The 22,730-nt window shown below is 46.7% G+C and overlaps 1 long non-coding RNA gene across 2 annotated transcripts; it reads left to right on the top strand.

Annotated features, from left to right (window-relative positions):
• The first annotated feature begins 2,473 nt into the window (after positions 1-2,473).
• LOC142475377 (uncharacterized) lies at positions 2,474-18,634 on the top strand. Of its 2 annotated transcripts, XR_012790903.1 has the most exons (4): positions 2,474-3,246; positions 11,455-11,541; positions 16,009-16,075; positions 18,419-18,634. It is a non-coding gene; the product is annotated as an uncharacterized LOC142475377 (long non-coding RNA). The 2 variants fall into 2 exon arrangements; XR_012790902.1 differs by lacking the exon at positions 2,474-3,246 and having other exon boundaries at positions 11,057-11,541.
• The last annotated feature ends 4,096 nt before the right edge of the window (positions 18,635-22,730 follow it).

The following is a 22,730-nucleotide window of genomic DNA, read 5'->3' as shown; positions in this document are numbered from 1 at the left end:
TGCCAAAATGGCTTTTAGGAGGCGTCCTTCAAAACCTAACTCCCCAAGTGTTGCTGTTAGGTAGGGCCAGTCTATTCTATCGAAGGCTTTCTCTGCGTACAGACTTAACACCATGGAGTGAATGTTTTTCTGTTTGGCCAGATCAATCAAATCAATTATCCTCCTGGTGTTGTCTGCCGCCTGCCTACCCCCGATAAACCCTACTTGATCCGCATGAATCAACCCGGGAAGGACGCTACCCACTCTGTTGGCTATGAGTTTGGAGTATATTTTAATGTCGGAATTAATCAGAGATATAGGCCGGTAGCTCTTACAGTCTGCCGGGTCCTTTCCAGGTTTGTGGATCACTGATATTGAGGCTTGCAGCATTTGAGTTGGGAAGGAGGCCCCCGCTAGAATCTCATTAAATAATCGGAGCATGTGAGGGGCCAATAATTTCAGATATTTTTTGTAATACAGGTTCGAGAAGCCGTCCGGCCCCGGTGCCTTAGCTGGTTTGAGATTTTTAATCACCTCTGACAGCTCTTCTAACGTGAAGTCAGCTTGTAGCGCCTCTCTCTCATCCCTGCTCAGTGTGGGTAGTTTTGCCTCTGTCAGAAATGTTTGTAACATCTCTTGTGTTTTGCGAGTGTGGGTGGCTTTATCTCCATTATATATAGTGTTTCATAGTAGGTTTTAAATTCTTCTACTATTTTCCCAGGAATGGATGTCAGTTCCCCACTCTGGGTTCGTATTGCGTGAATGTGGGACTTTGGAAGCTTATTTTTTAGCTTGTTGGCAAGTAGGGTATCTGGCTTGTTAGCTTTTTCATAAAATTTGCGCTTAGACCAAGTCATTTCCTTCTCTGCGTGGGAGGAGAGCAGGAGACTGAGCTTTGTTTTGGAATCTAGTAATTGTTTCAGAATATGATCTTGCTTGTTCGCTTTATGATTGGCTGCAAGGTCTGCTAATTGTTTTTCTAACTCTCTTATCTTTTTTTCTCTTTCCCTTCTTCGTCTGGTGGCCAATTCATTAATATCCCCCTGAGGGTTGCCTTATGGGCCTCCCACAGCGTGGAGTGTGTGGTCACACTCCCCTCATTCTCCAGAAAATATTCTTCAATTTTGTCCCCTACCTCCTTTTCTACAGCCGGTATTTTTAACAGGATCTCATTTAGTTTCCAATTTGCTCTGGGTCTGTCTAGTGGAATTAAGGTGCATCGCAGCTCTATTGATGCATGGTCAGACCATGAAATATCATGTATCTCTGAACGAGTGACCCCAGGAACCAATCTATTAGACACAAGGAAATAATCTATCCTGCTGTAACTGTTGTGTGGGTGGGAGTAGAACGTATATTCCCTCATTCCCTGGTGTTGTTCCCTCCATATATCCAAGAGTTGACACTGTCTCATCCCGTTTGATATGGTTAGTACGTCCTGTCTGTGGGCTTTGTTAGTGCTAGAGCATCTGTCCAAGTCGCTGTTGAGTGCTCGGTTCAAGTCTCCTGTCAGTATGATATTGCCTGTCGCTACCTTGTGTAACTTAGAAAAAAATACTGTGAAAAAGTCGTTGGAAGATTCACATGGGGCATATACTGTCGCCAGAGTGATGGGGTGGGCTTGAATAGTCCCGGTCACTATTATGTACCGTCCCTCCCTGTCCGTGTATGTTCTGTCAGCTATAAATGGTAGTTTGTTATGGATTAAGATGGCTACACCTCTAAGATGGCTACACCTCTTTTTTTAACTTGTGCAACGGACAGGAAGCTCGTCCGGAAATCTTTATCTAAAAAGTTTGGCCTATTATTCCTTGAAAAATGCGTTTCTTGTATAAACAGTATTTCTGCTCCCTTCCGCTTATAGTCCCTGAATGCAACCCTTCTTTTAGCTGGACTATTGAAACCCTTAACGTTGTGCAAGATTAAGACTATTTCCTTACTCATTTGTGAGCTTCAGCCTTTTGCTCTGTCGTATTCTTACTGGCCTCGCATGCCACTGATCCTCTTCGCTTCTTCTTTCTTCACTCCATCTGACCCGCTCCCCTGAGGAAACAAGAGATGGGGAACACACAAAAGGGGGAACCTGGGGGAACATAAACACAAGACCACAATTAACATAAAATGACATTTCTCGGCGCCTCTTCTTTCCTCCTCCGGCTCCGAGACTGCTGCCTTTGAGCTCCAGCCCGGTCTGCGGGGCTAGTTCCGACATCCTGGAGTGTGTGTAGCCCTCTCCAGCTGCTCAGGCTCAAAGGACTTTGTTAGGCCAGCGAAGAGCCTCCCTCCCCTAAATTTGAAACTGAAACCACATAGAAACTTAATTATCCCCTCCTAGCATTCTTGACCCGCCACCCTTGCTCCTGAGTCCTGCACCTTCCTCACTAGTGCTTTCCTCTCTTTTTCACCTGGTCCCTCTATCGCTTAGATGGTCGCTGCCGTGCTCCGTGTTGCTGCCGGTCTTCTACTCCCTGCCTGACTTCCCTTTTATCTTTCTTTTCCTTCCGGCTCCCTTGTTCCCTGCCTTCCAGCTCCCTTGTTCCCATCTACCTCTTCCAATCTTACCCTCTCTAGTGTTACCTACCTCTTCCCTCATCACCTACGCTGCCCTTCTATCTACCTATTTGACCCTTCTGTACACCTGCTGCCTCCCTGTCGTAACTTCCCCCTCCTCTCATCTGCTACTGCCCCACTTCTTCACTTCCCTAGCTCTGACTTCCTTCCCCTCCCCTTTATCGCCGTACCTCCCTCTCCTCTCCTTGATACCCCTTGCTGTCTAACCTACTTTAACCTTCTTAAGCCTCTTCCTCTTATCCTTCTATTGTGGAGTGCCTTCTCCCCTCTTCTTTCTACTATTAACATACCCCTTCTATCTCCCGCTACTTCCCCTTCCCTCCGCTACCCTTCCCCGTCCACTTCCTCCTCTATACTAGTGTAGAAAAGCCGGTCCGGCAATGTTCGGCCACCTCTAGAGTCCTTATTAGTCTTGCCTTCCTCCGTCTGTCGTCATCCGGGCCCGCCGTGCGCATCCGTGGCTGCCACCTCCAAGATGGCGCCCGATCTTCCGACTCAGGGTGATGACGTCCTTCCGCTCCGCCGCCATTTTGGATTTCGTTGCTCGGCCGGACGGAGGTGTTCGCGCTCTCTCCAGGTTCCCGCCTTCCTTTACCTTCCTGCTCCTGCGGTTCAGCGTGGATCCAGCGGTGCCTCCATTTACACCGCCATCTTTGGAGACCATGCTTTCTCTGCTTTGAAGGCCAGCGATTCCAGGTACCTTTATTTCTTTTGCAGGTCTCGGTGATTGAGTCTTTGGTGGCGTGCGATTATCACCTTAAAACTGGCTAATAAATTGCACAACGTCTGTAGCTGCTGGGGACATTTCTAAACTTTAAAACAGAGTAACTTTTTAACTTTCTTTGCTTTTTGTTTATTACTTCTTTGGCCTTTAATTGTCTCTTCTCGCTCGTGGAGCTTTGGGGCTCTGTGACCAGTTTGGGTCCAGGGTTGGTTCATGGGGGCTCGAGTGCACGGGGGCCTCCCCTAGCCCTAGCTTGTGCATCATGGCAGGGCCTTCCTCTGGCTCTCTTATTAGCATGGTCTTACCACCTCTCGTTACCGAAAGGCCAAAGGGGAAGGTCCACCGGTACCTCACCCCATTGTCTCTCAGAGTTTTGGTTAGGGGGCCCAGGTTTCTCCGCCTAGCCAACGTTACTGGGGAAAGATCCTGGAATATTAGTAACCGGGCCCCTTCAAACTCCACTGCTGGTAGTGGTCTTGTTTTCTGGAGCACAGCCTCCTTCGTTCTATAGTGGTGCAGTCTGATCACAATGTCCCTTGGCTGCTCATTTTGCAGCGGTTTGGCCCTTAGTGCCCTATGGCAGCGATCCATAGCCAGCAGCCTTTGCTGCGTCTCCGGCAGTATTGACTCCATCCACCGCGTGATGTATTCATCACAGTCCAGGACTGATTCTGGCACTCCTCTGATCTGCAGGTTGTTTCTCCTATCGCGGTTCTCCGCGTCCTCCTGCCTGTCTCGGATCTCATTTATTTGTGCCTGTAAATCCCCAGACCTTTTGTCCTGTCGTTTAATGGCTTTGATGGACTGGTTCATTTTCGTCTCGAGGACCCCCGTCCTTTCTCCCAGGCCTGATACCTCCTTTTTTAGATCCCGCATCTCAGCCTGTAACATGGACCGTAGATCGTTAGAAAGCCGCATGAAGTCGCACTGCCGGACCGGCCCAAGGCCCTGATCGCTGATTTCTTCTCCTTCTCCGTCTGGCTCTGACTCTGAGCCCGCGTTTAAAATCGGCGCCATTTCTGACTCCGCTCTGCCCGGCCACGTTCTTCCGAAGTATTCTGGCAACCCCTTCTTTCTTGTTACTTGCACCCCTCTTTTGGACATCTTGGGATCCTGTGCTTTATAACTGTGTTGTATATGCTGTTTTTTACTCGTTTCTGTGGTTATTTTATCATTTATTTCTCGAGCGGGGCACGGAGCACGGAGCATGAAACTTACACGTCCATACTCTGTACCGTCGCGCATGCGCCTCCCAGTGAGAAAGGTTTAAGGCGGGAGAGGGCTTTAGATACAAAGGGGGTAGAAAGAAGACATCCTTGAGAAGAACGCAAGAGTCTGGATGGTGCATAATGAGAAATTAGGGATGAGATGTAAGGAGGGGCAGAATAATGCAAAGCTTTAAAAGTGAGGAGAAGAATGGAGTGTGAGATGTGGGATTTGATCAGAAGCCAGGAGAGGGATTTCATGAGGGGAGATGCTGAGACAGATCTAGGAAAGAGTAGAGTGATTCTGGCAGCAGCATTTAGGATAGATTGTGTGGGAGACAGGTGAGAGGCAGGAAGGCCGGACAGCAGGAGGTTACAGTAATCAAGACGGGAGAGAATGAGGGCCTGAGTCAGAGTTTTAGCAGTCGAGCAACAGAGGAAAGGGCGTATCTTTGTTATATTGCGGAGGAAAAAGCGACACGTTTTAGAAATGTTTTGAATGTGAGGGGCGAATGTGAGAGAGGAGTCGAGTGTGACCCCTAGGCAGCGTGCTTGGGCTACTGGGTGAATGACTGTAGTTCCAACAGTAATGTGGAAGGAGGTAGTAGGGCCAGGTTTGGGAGGAAGTATGAGGAGCTCTGTTTTAGCCATGTTGAGTTTAAGGCGTCGGAGGGTTCATCCAGGATGACATAGCAGAGACATTCAGAAACTTTGGTTTGTACAGCAGGTGTAAGGTCAGGTGTTGAAAAGTATATTTGTGTGTCGTCGGCAGAGGTGATAATTAAACCCAAAAGATGTTATTAGGTCACCTAGAGAAAGTGTGTACAGAAAAAAGAGAAGAGGTCCCAGTACAGAGCCCTGGGGTACCCCCACAGAGAGATCAATAGAGGAGGAAGTGTTAGCAGAAGAGACACTGAAAGTATGATGGGAGAGGTATGATGAGATCCAGGATAGAGCTTTGTTCCGAATACCAAGAGTATGGAGAATGTGGAGGAGAAGAGGGTGGTCCACTGTGCCAAATGCTCCAGAGAGGTCGAGTAATATTAGCAGAGTGTAATGACCTCTGTCTTTGGCAGCATGGAGGTCGTCAGTTATTTTAGTGAGGGCTGTTTCCGTGGAGTGAGCAGTGCAGAAGCCAGATTGTAGAGACTCTAGGAGATAATAGGTATTGAGAAAATGGAGCAATCGAGAGAATACAAGACGTTCAAGGAGTTTTGAGGCAAAAGGCAGGAGGGAGACAGGTCAATAGTTAGAAAGACAGGTAGGGTCAAGCTTGCTGTTTTTGAGTAATGTGTTAATGACAAAAAAGAGTGGGGATTGGTCGACCTCCTATCTGGGTGCCAGTCTGCCCAGACAGAGAGGCGTATAAAGAGATATCGGGTCAGCATTGAGAACATTGGCAGGTAAGAGCGGTTCTCATTTTTGATTTATAATTACACCCTCCTTACCTCAGCCTCCTCATCATACTCGCCGCCCAGATTGCCCATCGTGCTGTGATTGGCCCAACTCACGGTATGTGAGCTGTGATCAGTTCTGCCCTGTTCTCCATGATTTCCTATGGAGGCTGGGAATCTGTAAAAAGGGCAGCCAATCTCAGCTCTAGAGACTTCGCTCAGGCTAGCGTGGAGAGGTTGTCATGGGAGACCAGGTACTTGTAACACCTTTTATATTTGTTCATTGATCATACATTAGGCAAAACTGAGTAGTAGAAACAAAATGGAGTTTATTTTGGAAAACCTGCGTACAACAAGAAGATATACACAATAGACAGACAACAAAAGCACACTTAATGGAGGTCTGGGGGGTAATGTACACTTTCCTAAGTGCTGGGCGCCCGCTTGGAGTGGGCTTACCCTGACTGGAATATACCCCCGGTTCCTCTGCTTTTTCGAAAAGAGTAACTTTGAAAAGCCCACCTTACCTTCATCGACACAAGTCACTGGATGGTCTGGTTCTCTGCCTTGGTCATCTCCTTACATACACTCCACTAAGCTATACTTAGCATGGTGTTAGGAGGAGCGACCAATCAGAGCGTGGAAACAATATTCCACTAGAATATAGAAACAGGGGCTCATCTCTTGGCTGACATCAGAGGAGGGTGCATGCCATGCCAGTTCGGGATGTGGGGGACAGGACATATGAATTGGCCAATGGGAAACGCACCAACATACTTCCACTTGCCCCAGTCAACCCATTGCCACCTACTGAGTAGGCTCCATTAAGTCTGGCAGGCCAGAGGATCCTCCCCACAGTTTGTCTCTGTTCTCCAGACTCAGTACTCAGCCCTGCCCCGTCCACTTAGCACCACCACACCTCTCAACATCCTGTCTCCTCTTTGAACTACAGACATTATGCAGACTTGCTGGCACCTTAAGCAGCTGCCCTGTCTGACTGCACCGAGCCTTAAAATACATGTATGAAACATAAAACATATTTTAATACATGGGGAGACTCATGGCTGTAAGGGATATAGGAGTGAGATATCAGGGCCCGAAAACCTGGAGTCTGGGGCACACGGGGCTGCCCAGATGTAATTTTGCACGTGTACAGGCAAATCATGCCTGCTCACGGGTAGAATAAAGGTACTACCGGTAGCTCCGGTCTCCCCAAACTCCTACAAACAAAATAATTGCATTCTTACCCAAATATCCTACCTAAAACTTACACACAGAAAGTGTCATGAGTCTGGGGTAAAGGGAACATGGAAAGTAAAAAGCAGGGGTCAATTTAACTTTCATGCAAAGATACCTGGCCCCTGGCTTACAGGGATAGGTAGCTGCCAGGGACCCAAGGCAACCAGAGGGCTTAGCCTTTATTATATAGCCTGGTTACCCTTGCCCATCACAGAGGTACTACCAAGTCTTAAGCAAGGCTGTGCCAAAGATACCCCAAGATGAGGCTGTCTGCCTTCCTGAAGCACAACATTTAAACCAGTCTGTCAGTTTTCAACTTGCAGCCAGCACTGCCTTTGGATGTGTGGAGGGGTGGTATTGTATTTTGGGTGTGTGAGGAGGGGTATTGTGGTGTGTGTGTGGGGGTATGTTTTTTGGGGGTGGGTTGTATTGTACTTTGGGTGTGGGTTGTATTGTACTTTGGGTGTGGCAAAGTATTGTATGCTGGGTTTGTGGGGGGTTATTGTATTTTGAGTGTGGAAGAGTATTGCATTTTGGGTGTGGGGTGTATTATTGTGAGGTAGGGGGTTGTACCAGTGTTGTGTGTGTACAGGGGATTGAGGTAGAGGGGGTTAATTTAATGATAGTGGAGGGGGGAGAGTGAGTGAAGAGAGACAGACTGGGGAAGAGAAATACATGGGGAGAGGAGGGGGCCCACAAAGAGGTACGAAAGGGCGGAATAGTAAAGGGGGCTTGCAATGTCTGAAATGGATGGGGGTTCTTGTAAGGCTACTTACATGGGGGTGGGGGCCCAGTCAAATTCCTCATCCTGTGCCCCGGTACATTTGTGTGTGGTACTGCCCAGTAGTACCTGGACTGGGCTGTTGGCAATGGTATCTGCAAGGTAGGTGTGCTGCCCCGTCTCAATACTGATATGCTGCTCGGTTCTGATTTGGGAAATTATTTCTGTATGTTCCAAAGGACCTTCCAGCGACCCCAATCACAACTGTAACACCCTGCTCTATACCCGGGGAGATTGTCTCAAATCAGTAGGAGATAAATCCTGAACCCTACCAGGATCAACTCCCATGCTGCCCAGGCTGATCCCAAGAGTCTGCGTACCTGGATAAACCAGGGGTTCACCCAGGCCCACCAGTAGATCGTGGGTGCCATAGGGTCCTAGCACGGTCCCGAGCCTGCTACCAAAACCCCAGAGGACTTGGACTTCCAGGTATACTGGAGAGGATGATTCTGGAGCCCAAGCTGGCCTTAATCTTGGGGGGGTCATCCCAGGATGGGTCTTTCCCATGAACTCTTGGGTTAGAGGGGGAGGTGTGACAGAAAGGTAACCAGGAACAAGTATTGTATTGTATGTCTTTATTTATATAGCACCATTAATGTACATAGCGCTTCACAGTAGCAATACATGTGGTAATCAAATAAATAACAGATAATATAAATAACAGGTCATGGGAATAAGTGCTACATGCATGAAAGTAACATTAAGGAAGAGGAGTCCCTGCTCCGAGGAGCTAACAGTCTAATTGGTAGGTAGGGAGAACGTACAGAGACAGTAGGAGGGAATTCTGGTAAGTGCGTCTGCAGGGGGCTAAGCTTTATGTAACATGTGTCCAGTAATATCCACAGTGCTATTCATACACTTCTTTAAGCAAGTGTCTTAAGGTGGGTCTTAAAGGTGGATAGAGAGGGTGCTCGTTGGGTATTGAGGGGGAAGGGCATTCCAGAGGTGTGGGGCAGTCAGTGAAAAAGGTTTAAGGCGGGAGAGGGCTTTAAATACAAAGGGGATAGAAAGAAGACATCCTTGAGAAGAATGCACGAGTCTGGATGGTGCATAACGAGAACTTAGGGCTGAGATGTAAGGTGGGGCAGAAGAGTGTAAAGCTTTAAAAGTGAGGAGGAGAATGGAGTGTGAGATGTGGGATTTGATCGGAAGCCAGGAGAGCAATTTAATGAGGGGAGATTCTGAGACAGATCTAGAAAAGAGTAGAGTGATCTGGCAGCAGCGTTTAGGATAGATTGTAGTGGAGACAGGTGAGAGGCAGGAAGGCCAGACAGCATGAGGTTACAGTAATCAAGACGGGAGAGAATGAGGGCCTGAGTCAGAGTTTTAGCAGTCGAGCAACAGAGGAAAGGGCACATCTGTGTTATATTGCGGAGGAAAAAGCAACAAGTTTTAGATATGTTTTGAATGTGAGGGAGTAGTCCAGTGTGACCCCTAGGCAGCGTGCTTGCTCTAATGGGTGAATGATCATAGTTCCAACAGTAATGTGGAAGGAGGTAGTAGGGCCAGGTTTGGGAGGAAGTATGAGGAGTTCGGTTTTTGCCATGTTGAGTTTAGGGCGGCAGAGGGCCATCCAGGATGATATAGCAGAGAGACATTCAGCAACTTTGGTTTGTACAGCAGGTGTAAGGTCGGGTGTTGAAAAGTACATGTGTGTGTCGTCAGCATAGAGGTCATATTTAAACCCAAAATATGTTATTAGGTCACCTAGAGAGAGTGTGTACAGAGAAAAGAGAAGAGGTCCCAGTACAGAGCTCTGGGGTACCCCCACAGAGAGATCAATAGAGGAGGAGGAGGTGTTACCAGAAGAGACACTGAAAGTACAATGGGAGAGGTAGGATGAGATCCAGGATAGAGCTTTGTTCCGAATACCAAGAGTATGGAGAATGTGGAGGAGAAGAGGGTGGTCCACGGTGTCAAATGCTGCAGAGGTCGAGTAATATGAGCAGAGTGTAATGACCTCTGTCTTTGGCAGCATGACATGGAGGTCATCGGCTATTTTAGTGAGGGCTGTTTCCGTGGAGTGAGCAGTGTGGAAGCCAGATTGTAGAGGGTTTAGGAGAGAATAGGTGTTGAGAAAATGGAGCAAGCAAGAGAATACAAGATGTTCAAGGAGTTTTGAGGCAAAAGGCAGGAGGGAGACAGGTCAATAGTTAGAAAAACAGGTAGGGTCAAGCTTGCTGTTTTCAGTAATGGTATAACTGTATCATGTTTGAAGGAGGATGGAAAGGTTCCAGAGCAGAGGAAGGATTTAAAAATGTGTGTGGGTGTAGGGATTATAGTAGGACCAAGAGGTTTTAGGAGATGGGAGGGAATGGGGTCAAGAGAGCAAGTGGTAGAGGGAGAAGAGGCGATCAACAGCGACACATCCTCCTCTGAGACAGTGGAAAAAGAGTCAAGGAAGGCAGGAGGAGAGTTAGAAAGAGGTGTAGGATGGGAGGAAGAAACAGAGGGGATGTTCTGACGTATGGATTCTACCTTTTCCTTAAAATAATCAGCAAAGTCCTGAGCGGAGATGGAGGAAGGAGAGGCAGCTGAGGGTGGTTTGAGTAGAGCATCAAAGACAGAGAACAGTCGGCGTGGGTTAGACTTGTGCATTTTGATTAGTTAAGAAAAGTAGACGGGAGGATGAGGATGAAAGGGGGGGGGGGAGAGGATGAGGATGAAAGGGGATGAGGATGAAAGGGGGGGAGGATGAGAATAAAGGGGGGGAAGGATGAGGATGAAAGGGGGGGAGGATGATGATGAAAGTTGGGAGGAGGATGATGATGAAAGAGGGGGTGGAGGATATAAAGAAAGGGGGGGGAGGATATAAAGAAGGGGGGTGAGATAAAGAAATGGGGGAGGGGGAGTTAAAGAAGGGGGGATAACGAAAGAGGGGGTAAAGAAAGATTCAATTCACTTGTCACCATCTGACGCGGAGCCCTTCCCAATAAAGTTTCAATGAGGCTCTGTATGTTATATGTATGTTAGATGGTATAGAATATCTGTTCCATCTGTTGTATATGTTATAGGTTATATATGTTATGTATGGTTCATATGTTATATAAGGTTCATGGGTTAAATAGGTTAAATATGTTCATTAAATCATTAAATAATTGTGTTCATTCAACTGCTGGGTATATGCATGTATATATATGGATATGAACTCACTATAACTTAGGTACTGCTGTAAGTCGTTATAAAGTTAAAAATCACGCTACAGTTTAAGGTTAAGTTAGTTATCAGTTTTGCGCCGGTGGGATTCACCCACGATGTCGTACATGTGTTCCTCATATAGGTCCCTGACGAATTAGGACCTCAAACAAGTCCCAGGGGGGTCGGTCCTGGGAAGGGAAAGCCGGCCGTTTTGGAAGATCAGGCATACCGACCTGCCCATTGGGCGTCAGATTCCCACTCGGGGGACCCTGAGGGGAGCTCTGGTTTTTCTTTTATTTTTTTTCATTATTACAAAGCGGATTAACTTATGTTTCCAATTTTGCTTTACCCCTTATGTGTTTTCCCTTGTACTGTCTCCTCCCTCCCTACCTCTCCCAATCCTTTCCCCACCCGGCCGGGGAGGATGCCGACCTAGACGGAACACAAGAACTTTGCCGGATGGTAACACCAAAAACGTCCGCCAGTTGAACAAGGGACAAAGTGGACAGGGTGAGTCATCAAACGTTAGCTTGTTACACTTCTCACACATTAAGTGATGGCGTTAACCCTTATATCACATAATGTTAAGGGCTTTAATAGCCCAACCAAGAGAAAAATAGCTTTCGCTGACTATAAACGAAAACACGCAGATGTCCTAATGTTACAGGAGACTCATTTTAGCAAGGCCAACGCGCCTAAATTCCTAGACAAAGACTATGCCCAGTTCTACCTTTCCACCGCACCGGTTAAAAAACGTGGAGTGGTCATCTTGTTCCATAATAAAATCCCATTTGTAGCCCAAACTATTAAAAGAGACACAGAGGGACGCTTTTTTATACTAGTGGGCACGATACGGGAGCAATGCATCACAATAGCCACAATCTATGCCCCCTGCGAGCAGGACGCAGTCTTCTTTGAAGACTTTTTTCGGACTCTACGCACCGTCGCAAGGGGCGGCGTAATACTCGCAGGGGATATCAACATGGTCATGCAACCAATCCTAGACAGATCAGGGAATACGGGCACAGTACATAAAAAAGTGGGGACCTCTTTACGCAAGGGCCTCAAAGACAACCAACTGACTGACATATGGAGAGAACTACACCCGACTGATAGGGACTATACGTTCTATTCCCACCCACACGGCTCCTACAGCAGAATTGATTACTTTTTCGTCTCTTGCCAACTGGTTCCTCTGGTCTCCCGAGCTGGGATCAATGATATTTCATGGTCTGACCATGCACCGATAGAGCTAAGGTGCGAGCACATCCGAACAGGCAGACCAGGAGCGAACTGGAAGCTCAACGAATCAATCCTAAAAATCCCTGAGATTTATGAGACAATAAAGGAAGAAATAGTTCAATTCTTCCACACAAACACAGGCTCTGTAGATTCCCAGTTTGTATTATGGGAGGCTCACAAAGCGACGCTGAGGGGCATACTAATTAGCACCACAGCTAGGAGAAAACGGGAAAGGGACTCAAAAATTATGAAGCTTCAATCGAGATTACATTCCCTTACATCTCTCCATAAGAGTAACCCTACAAGAATTGAAAGATACCAAAATTGAACTAAACATGTTGTTGACCTCCAGGGCAGATAACGCTCTGAGTTGGTCTAAGAGGAAATTTTACGAAAAAGCGAACAGGCCGGATACTATGCTGGCTCGAGCGTTAAGAGACAGGCAAGTGAAGTTTAATATCCAAGCTATACGCTTTATATCAGGCACCCCCACGGCCAACCCTAAGAAAATAGTAGAAGAATTTGGTTTGTTCTATGAAACACTATATAATGGAGAGAAAGTGGCACATAACGCTAAAACGAGCGAGAAGCTGAGAGATTTCTTAGCCAGCTCAAAACTAGGGAGATTGACAGAGGCAGAGAGAGAGGCCATGGGCGCTGATTTCTCTATAGAGGAGGTGTCACAAGCCATTAAGGAACTCAAACCCTCAAAAGCCCCAGGGCCTGATGGCTTCTCGGGGCTATACTATAAGAAATTTGCCAAAGTACTAGCCCCTAGGTTGCTCCACGTGTTCAATGCAATATTAGCAGGAGCCCCCATCCTCAGAGAGATGTTACAGGCGTCTATATCATTAATCCATAAACCAGGTAAAGATCCGCTGGACTTCAAAAGTTATAGGCCCATATCCCTAATCAATACTGATATTAAAATATACGCTAAACTATTGGCCAATAGATTATGTCTAATCCTACCCAGACTTATACACCCAGATCAGGTCGGATTCATTAAAGGCAGACAGGCAGCGGACAATACCCGGCGATTTATTGATCTGGTAGAATTGGCCACTAAAAATAACACACAAAGTACAGGCATACCCCGCATTAACGTACGCAATGGGACCGGAGCATGTATGTAAAGTGAAAATGTACTTAAAGTGAAGCACTCCCTTTTTCCCACTTATCGATGGATGTACTGTACTGCAATCATCATATACGTGCATAACTGATGTAAATAACACATTTGTAACAGGCTCTATAGTCTCCCCGCTTGCGCACAGCTTCGGTACAGGTAGGGAGCCGGTATTGCTGTGCAGGACGTGCTGCCAGGCGCATGCGTGAGCTGCTGTTTGCCTATTGGGCGATATGTCCTTACTCGCGAGTGTACTTAAAGTGAGTGTCCTTAAACCGGGGTATGCCTGTATGTTGTTAAGTCTGGATGCAGAAAAAGCTTTTGATAGGATAGACTGGCCTTACCTGAAGGAGACGCTTGCGGCATTTGGCTTTGGGGATCAGGTGAGTAGAGTGATTCTCTCGCTGTACTCAGGACCTACCGCCAGGGTAATACACCAGGGCTTTTCATCTCTCCCCTTTCAAATTAAGAGTGGCACGAGACAGGGATGCCCATTATCCCCTTTCCTGTTCGCTCTATGTATAGAACCACTGGCGGCGCAAATTAGAGGCAACCCGGATATCTCAGGGTTAAACGTATATTCTCAAACACATAAAGCGGCCCTGTACGTAGATGATATCCTACTAATTATCTCAAAGCCCCTCACCTCCTTGCCAAACCTATTGGATTTATTGGACAGATTCTCGAGCATTTCGGGATTTAAAATAAATCAAGCTAAATCTGAAGCCCTCAACATCAATCTCCCTAGACACGTAGAGAAGTTATTGCAACTGAATTTTAACTTCCACTGGCAACAGAAATACATAAAATATCTAGGAGTCCACATAGCCAAGAACACAAAAGACATCTACAATGCAAATTACCCCAACCTAATTCGGACGTTGATAGCTTACCTCCATAAATGGTCCTCTATACGAATATCCTGGATAGGTAGGATACATAGCGTCAAAATGAACCTACTCCCTCGTATCCTATACCTTTTCCAGACGTTACCAGTGCCACTCAGACTGAAGGATTTGCTCTCACTTCAGTCTGCAATCTCTAAATTTATCTGGGGAGGGAAAAAACCGAGAGTCAACAAATTAAATATGAAAAGATCTGTCCTAGCGGGGGGCCTAGCGGTACCCTGCCTGCTCTCATATTACAAAGCGGCTCAATTAAGCCAAATTGTTCAATGGCAATCCAGTCCACATTTAAAATGGTGGGTGGAATTAGAGAGTGCTGCCTGCGCTCCTTTAAAAATACGCAACTTGATTTGGCTACCTAAAACAGCATGACGATCTGCTGACATGCCACTTTCCTCAATGACCAACTCGTTGTCTATCTGGGAGGCTAATAAGACTAAATACTCTCTCACAACGAGTAAATCTTTGATGTCCCCAATTTGGAACAATCCCAAGTTCGCTCCTGGCCTTCTGGAGGGAGATGCATCAATTTGGAAACAAAAAGTTATATACGAATTAAAGATCTGGAGGGTTACAATAGCAAGATTAAAACGTTTGATCACGTCAGAGAAGAAAAAGATATACCCCACTCAGAATTTTTTAGGTACCTCCAGCTCCGAGCATTTTATAACAAATTTGCCCCATACCCCCCCCTGACGTCATTCGAAAAGCTCTGTCTGGCAGAGACCGACACAAAGGGACTCACATCACAATTGTACAAGGAAGTAGTTGATTCTGCGAGCTCTAGACAGCAGCCACCGTCATTTAGAACCCAATGGGAAAGAGACCTGGGAGAGACATTAGAAGACGACGAGTGGAACGCTATATATCTGGCCACGGCAAAAAGCTCCATATGTACCGCACTAAAGGAGAACGCATATAAGGTCCTAATGCGGTGGTACCTCACCCCAATGAAATTAGCCAAGTTCGTGCCTGGATCCTCCTCACTATGCCCCCGGCAGTGCGGAGGATCGGCCGATCTGTTACATATGCTGTGGTCTTGCCGGCGGATCTCCCCACTATGGGAAGAAATTAGACATTGGATAGAGGGTCTTCGACCTCACTATTCCCCCAGACCCATGGCTATTCCTCTTGAATAGACCACTAACGGGCCTGTCCAAAGCAAACAATAAACTAATAGCACATTTTGCAATAGCCACACGGAGCGAGATCGCAGCACTATGGAAACGCCCCAAAATTCCAAGTATCCCAAAGATTCAAAATCGATTGTGGTTTATCTGCCAGATGGAAAAGTTGACGAGTCTAGTTAACGACACTGGCACCAATTATCTCAAAGTATGGGCGCCTTGGCTGGCGCAGATGGATATCCGGGGTTGAGAGGAACACAATCTGGCTGTGATAGATGCAGGTGCGTTCTCCTTTAGGAGCGAAAACTCAGCTCACGATGACTATACAGACAAATAGACAGAACACCTACAGAGGTGTTAAACTGGAGAGGACGCAACCCACAAAGAACCTTACTAGGATCGGTGAAGAGACCAAGCACGAGTCGATGCTCCTCTTCCGGCCGCGCCACCCCTTACTCCCTTCCTACCCACCTCCTTATTTTTTAAAAATTTTTTTTTTTTTCTTTATTGATTTTGTGTTTGTCAATTTGAATTAATCGTACTATGTGAATTATGTTATTATCTTTATTGCTAGTCCACCCAAAACAATCCGGTCGAGTAGGGCCCGAAAAACCGGGATATGTCTCACGAGCTGACATACGGTACTGTCTATAGCGGAGATTAACACTAAAAATGAATGTAATGTATACTGTATTCTGTATCACTTGTTTGGAAAAATGCAATAAAATCTAAGTTACAAAAAAAAAAGAAAAGTAGACATGTTTAGCTTGCGAGAGGGCAGAGTTGAAACAGGATAGCATAAATTTGTAGTGAAGGAAGTCTGCGAGAGTATGCGATTTCCTCCAGAGGCGTTCAGAGGAACGCAGCATGTGGGAATTTAGCCAGGGTCTAGGGTTAGAAGGGCGAGGGCGGCAGAGAGAAAGCGGGGCAAGAAGATCAAGAGAGGAGGACAAGGCAGAGTTGTAGTTCCTGACCAGGTTGTCAGGGTCTGTAGCAGAGCTGAGAGTGGAGCGTAACGTGGATTCAAAGTCAGGAAAGTGAATAGAGCGCAGGTTTCTGCACAACCGGGGGTTAGATGGAGGTGGAGAAAGGGAGAAGCGAGATAGAATGAGATGAGGTGATGGTCAGAGAGAGGAAAAGAGGAAATGGAGAAATCGGAGAGACGTTTTTAGTGAAAACCAGGTCTAAGTAATGGCCATCCTTGTGGGTGCTGGCTGCAGACCACTGTTGAAGGCCAAAAGAAGAGGTTAGAGAGAGAAAGTGGGATGTCCAAGGGAGAGAGGGGCCATCAATATGACAATTGAAGTCCCCAAGGAGAAGAACAGGGGAGTCTGAGGAGAGAAAGAGAGCCAGGATTCAAAGTGAGAAAGGCAGAAGGGGGGTGAGAAGAGGTAGGTCGGCGATAAATGACCACCACATGGACAGGGAGAGAAGATCTGGACAGTGTGAGCCTCAAAGGAGGGAAAAGCAAGAGATGGAGGAATAGGAATGGTTCGGTAACGGCAGAAAGAGAGCCGGATTCCCACGCCTCCACCCCTGCCGTCAGGACACGGAGTGTGGGAGAAAGAAAGGCCACCATAGGAGAGCGCAGCTTCCAGAGCAGTGTCAGACTGAGTGAGCCAGGTCTCAGTTATAGCAAATAGGAGCAGAGTGAGAGAGAAAGAAGTCATGCACAGAGAGGCACTTGTGAGTAAGGGAGCGAGCATTCCAAAGGGCACAGGAGAAAGGGAGAGAGGAGGGAGGGTGGCAGGGGATGGGTGTGAGGTTGGAGGGGTTCACACCAGAAGGAGTAGAGGTTGTAATTGGCAGGCGAGGACGAGAGCATGTAGGAATAAGGCAGGGACCAGGATTGGGAGAGATATCCCCAGAAGCAAGGAGGAGAAGCATGGATAGAAAGAGGATGTGCGAGGATGATTTGTAGGGGTGTTTTTTAGTGCAGGGGATATAGCTGTGTGGTGTCAGAGGACGCAGGTAAGAAAGGAGTTCATGTGAACAGAGAAGTGGTAAAGGAAGGAGAGATGGAGATATATGAATGGAGTTAGAGACATACTGAGGCTGGTAAAAAGAAGTGCATAATTTGAGAAGAAGTGAACACACAGCAAATATAAATGGTAAAGGCAGCATCACAGCAGTAATGATGCAGTCTGGTATAGATGATATCCTCCTTTCCAGCGTAATTCAAATGCAGGAATCAGGGCCAGTTGGGGGTGTCCACTTCTTCTGAACTTCCTTTTAAACTTTTGTCTGCTTAATTAGCACATCTGAGGCACATTCAAACAGAAGGTTTTCTACACAGGGTGTTCCCTGTCTAGGTTTCAATGCTTAATTTAATTAAGGGTAGGATGAAACAGGATTCAAAGATGGTTTTTACCTAGCATTGTATCACTTGCATATATTATAATACACACAGCAAAGGCTTCAATGAGAGGATTTAGAGATGTTTTTTTTACCTAGCATTGTATCACTTGCATATACTGTACTATAATACACACACACAAGTATAATAAAGGTTAATACCTGGGGCTCGTCCTTACCTGGGGCTCATCTAACCATCAGACACGTTAGCTACCCTGTATTTAAAAGCCCGGTAGCCTATGCATCCTATGTAAAATATACTCTTTATTCAACTGCAAGTGTAGAAATGGTTTTTTTTTTCTTTACTTTATGCAACAGTTAAGCATATCCAAAGTCTGGGCATGTGGGGATGAGAAACCCTTTGTGCAGACCACATGTTTGGGGAAAATGGCTGCTGCTGTGACTGGAGGAGCAGGTGAAGTGTAGAAAGAAAGGAGAGTGGCAATTGGCGGACATCTGACTGGGGGGGAGGGGGCATCCACCATAAAAGTGGAGCATTTTTTTACCTCCCCAGCCAGAGTGGTGCCAGCCAAGGGGGTAAAATCATTCCAGCCAGCTGGGGGAAGCCATTGCTGAGTCCACACTGATAGGTGCTGCTCCCATTGACTCGTTTGTATTTCCCTCCACAGGCCCTTACATCTCTTAGCCCCACCTCATCTGATTGACCAATTACAGATGAACCCTCACCTACTGATTGGTCACCTGCAATTCTACCATGATTTCCTATGGAAGCAGGGAATCTATGAAAGGGGAACCCAATCAGCATTCCATAGTTCACTCTGATCTTGCCGTCAAAGTGAACTAAGCGGTGAGCTCCAAGACTGTGCTGGAGACACCCAGACATGAGCCTGGACGTCTAACCCTGTGGGACATTCAAAAGAACTTTTGTACTATGAACTGTATCTTGACAGAGAAGAAGTGGAGAGCAGGACTATTAAGCATTACTTTTGAAAGGTCTCTGCTGCAAATTGTACCAGAGAAGTCTAGACGATATTTGCCTCAACAGAGAGTGGAAGCAAGTCCCGGGTAAGCCTTCAATGTGGTGCTCAGCACCTAGCCAGCTCAGATCCCTTCCGTATGCCCCTGTTTTAGTGAGAATAGCTCAATTATGTTTTATGTTTTGAGGTTGCTGGCTCTGGCTGGAATATAAACATTTATTGAACTGCTTTGTCCTGTCTGGTCACAGTGATAAGTTCTGGTCTCTTGTGACAGGCCATATGACACATTCTGGTGCCTGCCACGTTTGCTGGTACTTGAATGTCCTACACTTGGGGTCCAAACTAATGTAGATGAATCAGAGCATTACAGATTTTCATCAAGTAACATTTATTGTGCCATAAGGAAACACAATGTTTCGGCCTCGAACTGGCTTTTATCAAGTGAAAGGCCAGTTAGAGGCAGAAACAATGTGTTTCGTTTTGGCACAATACATTTAGCTTGATGAAAATCCATAGTGCTATGTTTCAGCTGCATTAGTTTTGATTCATTCTGGATTATTGGCAGGCAGTCCGTGGAACCAGGACCACAGATATTAGTATCAGATTTTCCCCCCCTCATTTTATGGTGTGCAGCATTTACCCTATTTTTTTACTCACTACACATGTGGTCCCAACCTTTTTGTGTCCAAGGCGCACACTTGAGAGTCCAGGAGAGTAGCAGGCAGCAACCAATTAACATACAAACACACAATTACCTTGGGGGTGGCCTCCAGTGTCACAGATGCGGAAGTTGTGCCCGACGTCCGGAGCAGAAGGAAACTGCGGCACTGCGGCAAGCTACTCACTGGAAGCCGGCAAGCTACTCGTAGCTCACGATCAACATGTTTGCGACCCCTGATCTATGAAATGGCTAGTCACGGCCACCCACAAATGCTTGACAGGCATCTTGGTGCGCGTTTGGGACCCCTGGCATATAGACAGGCAGCCTAACATCTATAGACTCAAACAAAAATGCAAACTCGTTCAGCAATGCACTGAACTTATCAAAGTTTAGTGAATAGGCCCCAATGTGTCTAATAACCACACAAAGGATACCATAAATATTCACACCACTGTTGGTTGGGTAAAATGGAAGTCTTCTTGCCTCAGACTTTTATTCAATGTTTAGAGAGTTGCGATTCTCCTATAGAAGGTCCAATGTGACAAAGCTTTTTATGGACATTGTGTTTGACTTTGAGAAGGGCCTTTATGCTTGTAAATCCTGGCTCTAAGGCCCGGATGTTTAGATCACTTGTTTGTGGCTCTAGCCAGTAGCACAATCTTAGCTAGTAGCACAATCTGGAGGCTGACAAAATTCAGGGCCTCAGATACACAACTCTAAACTTAGTGGTCACATTTCGTCTCTCACAAGTCTGCTTCCACGTTTACTTCTTCAGAGCTTCCTCTTTTTTTTCAGCCTCCAGATATTATTTCATTTAAACAAGGATTCTGGTATTCAGACCCACATACCTCTCTCTGAAAGTGCACGCTCACCCTGCCACAATTCTTGCAAAGGACACCAGAAAAAATAGCATTGAAATTATAAGGTAGAGTGACCATGTAAGTCTGCCAGGATCTTCAGGGAAACATACAAGTGTATTATGAAAAGTAGTAGACTGTCAGGTTTGTGCTCGCCACAAACCAGGACTGGACTGCAGGGCTGAGGTGGGGATGGTTATACACCAACCTTAGACCACAAAGACGGGTCCGGAGTGCGAATTCCGTGGTCAAACGTAGCCGGGTCAGGATTGGAGAAGTCAGGGTTAACAATATATATCCAGGCCGGGGTTAGGGCAGGCGGCATAGGTGTAAGGAATCCGTTCCTGGGTTTGGTGGAAACCCTTTCCTTACAGAACTGTGCTGTTTCCAGACAACCTCCCCTCACATCCACCTGTGCTGGCAATTAGTGTCGCCCTGCCTTGGTGCTCTCTCATTGGAGGAATGCCCTCACACCTCTCTCACTGGCCTTCTTATACTCGGCTCTCACACGTCCTCAGTGCCGAGCATAGTTCTTTCTCTTAGAATGTAATTGAAGTGTTCGGTCCGGTTTCTGCTATTTCCCAACCACCCATTTCAGAGACAAGCACAATGTCCTTGGACCCCATGGAAACACCCAGTCTGACTCCTCAAGTACTCTCGGCAGTGTCCAGTATACCTTCCTCGGACTCCGGTGCTGTACTTAGTATAACCACTGTTGCTGTTCAATCCTTTGGTTCAGGAACAAACTGTTTCTCCACTGATTTTCCCACAGCTTAAGTCATAACCAAGAATGACTTTAAGCTCCTCACTGCTGAGAACACTTTTTTCTTCCTAACTTCCCTATTACTCCACGCTTAGCCTTAGAGTCTGGCATTCCGACTCCTCAGATAATACTCTCTCGCTGTTTTTCCCACAGTATTCGAGGTATCCGCTACAGACTACATGGCTGCTACAACCAACTAAGGGTTATCTCTCTTGGAATCTTCTGTAGTGACTGTTTATCCTACAGATTCAAAGGACCCAGGGTTCAAAACCGAGTTACACTTCTCTGATTTTTCCACAATATTTGGGGTACCTACTACAGATCACTCTACTTCAGCTGCAAACTCAGGCTTACCTTCCAGTGAGGTTTCGCTAGTACCTAATGTATCTACTGCTTTCAAGGACCCTGTGTTCGAAATAGTGATATCTGATACTGTCTCCCCAACAGTATCGCGTGAAGCCTCTGACTCTGGGACTTCCACTCCTCAGTCAAGTTCATGTTCTCCCGATCCTTCCTCTGTGCTTGAAATACCCAGTTCTAAATACAAGACTTCTGTTTCTAAATCAGGTTTACTGCTCACCTTGCTTCCTGCTGTACCGGATAAAGTCTGTATGGATCCAAGCTTTCTCACTTTGCTAGCAGATCCTATGCCCGCAGGGCCCCGTGTGGTGGCTGAGGTGTTTCCTCTGGATTTCATGTTGCCCTCGCCAAAGATTGAAACACCCCTATTGGACTGTTTCACCCCTGTGGTGTCCGTTCCTGTTTCTTGTCCTCCCATGGTGAATACGGGCATGCTTTTCTCTGCTTGTTCTTTGGTGCCTACTGCTCCCTTTCCGGATGTCCAGACTTCGGACCGGATGCTTCGTAGACTTCAGATGCCCAGGAATGCTGACCTATCGTTTGCCAGTGCCACGGCAGGAAACTACTTAAAATACTATAACCTCCACTTTTGACTTCTTTGGGGGAACAGGCCTGGACTGTACCAAAGGGGTTGCGTCAATATCTTGCAGTGAACCCTCCAGCCCTATACCCTTACTAACAACGGTCCGGAATTCCTGGGGACCAAAAGATTCTCTCAAGCTTCTACGTACCGATTCCAGCAAAAACATTGCCTGTCCAGAAGGCCTCTCTGCTATATCCGACCAACAATCAGTGTTTTTGTCCTATACACTCGGACTATTACTAGGGACCGGGCACCTGGCTGGTGTACTTTGGACTTCCCTGTTCGGGAATCACCTGCTTTTCCACAGCTCTGGATTTCCAAGACATTTTGTGTTGCTTTCCATATACCAAGAATTGCAGTGCTACTGCTCTCTGATCTAAAGATGGCGCTTGCCAATGATTTGTGGGATTATGGATCTACACCTCGCCAAGACAGTTCAGGGACAATGATATGTCTCCCAGATCTATGAGTGGTCCTGTTCGCCCAGAGTTCTCACCTGAAAGGGGAGGGGGGGGGGGTTACTGTAAGGAATTTGTTTCTGGGTTTGGTGGAAACCCTTTCTTTACAGAACTGTGCTGTTTCCAGATAACCTCCCCTCACAATTACTGTCGCCCTGCCTCGGTGCTCTCAATGGAGGAATGCCCTCACACCTCTCTCCTGGGATTAGCCCGCTGGCCTTCTTATACTGTGCTCTCACACTGCCTCAGTGCCGAGTATAGTCCTTTCACTTAGGATGTTACTGTGTTTGCCACAAGCTACCTGTTTGGCCGCCCTGTTCC

This window comes from Ascaphus truei, unplaced genomic scaffold (genome assembly GCF_040206685.1).
Source record: "Ascaphus truei isolate aAscTru1 unplaced genomic scaffold, aAscTru1.hap1 HAP1_SCAFFOLD_1198, whole genome shotgun sequence".
NCBI classification, from domain to species: Eukaryota; Metazoa; Chordata; class Amphibia; order Anura; family Ascaphidae; genus Ascaphus; species Ascaphus truei.
This window is presented reverse-complemented; position numbering and strand designations above follow the sequence as displayed.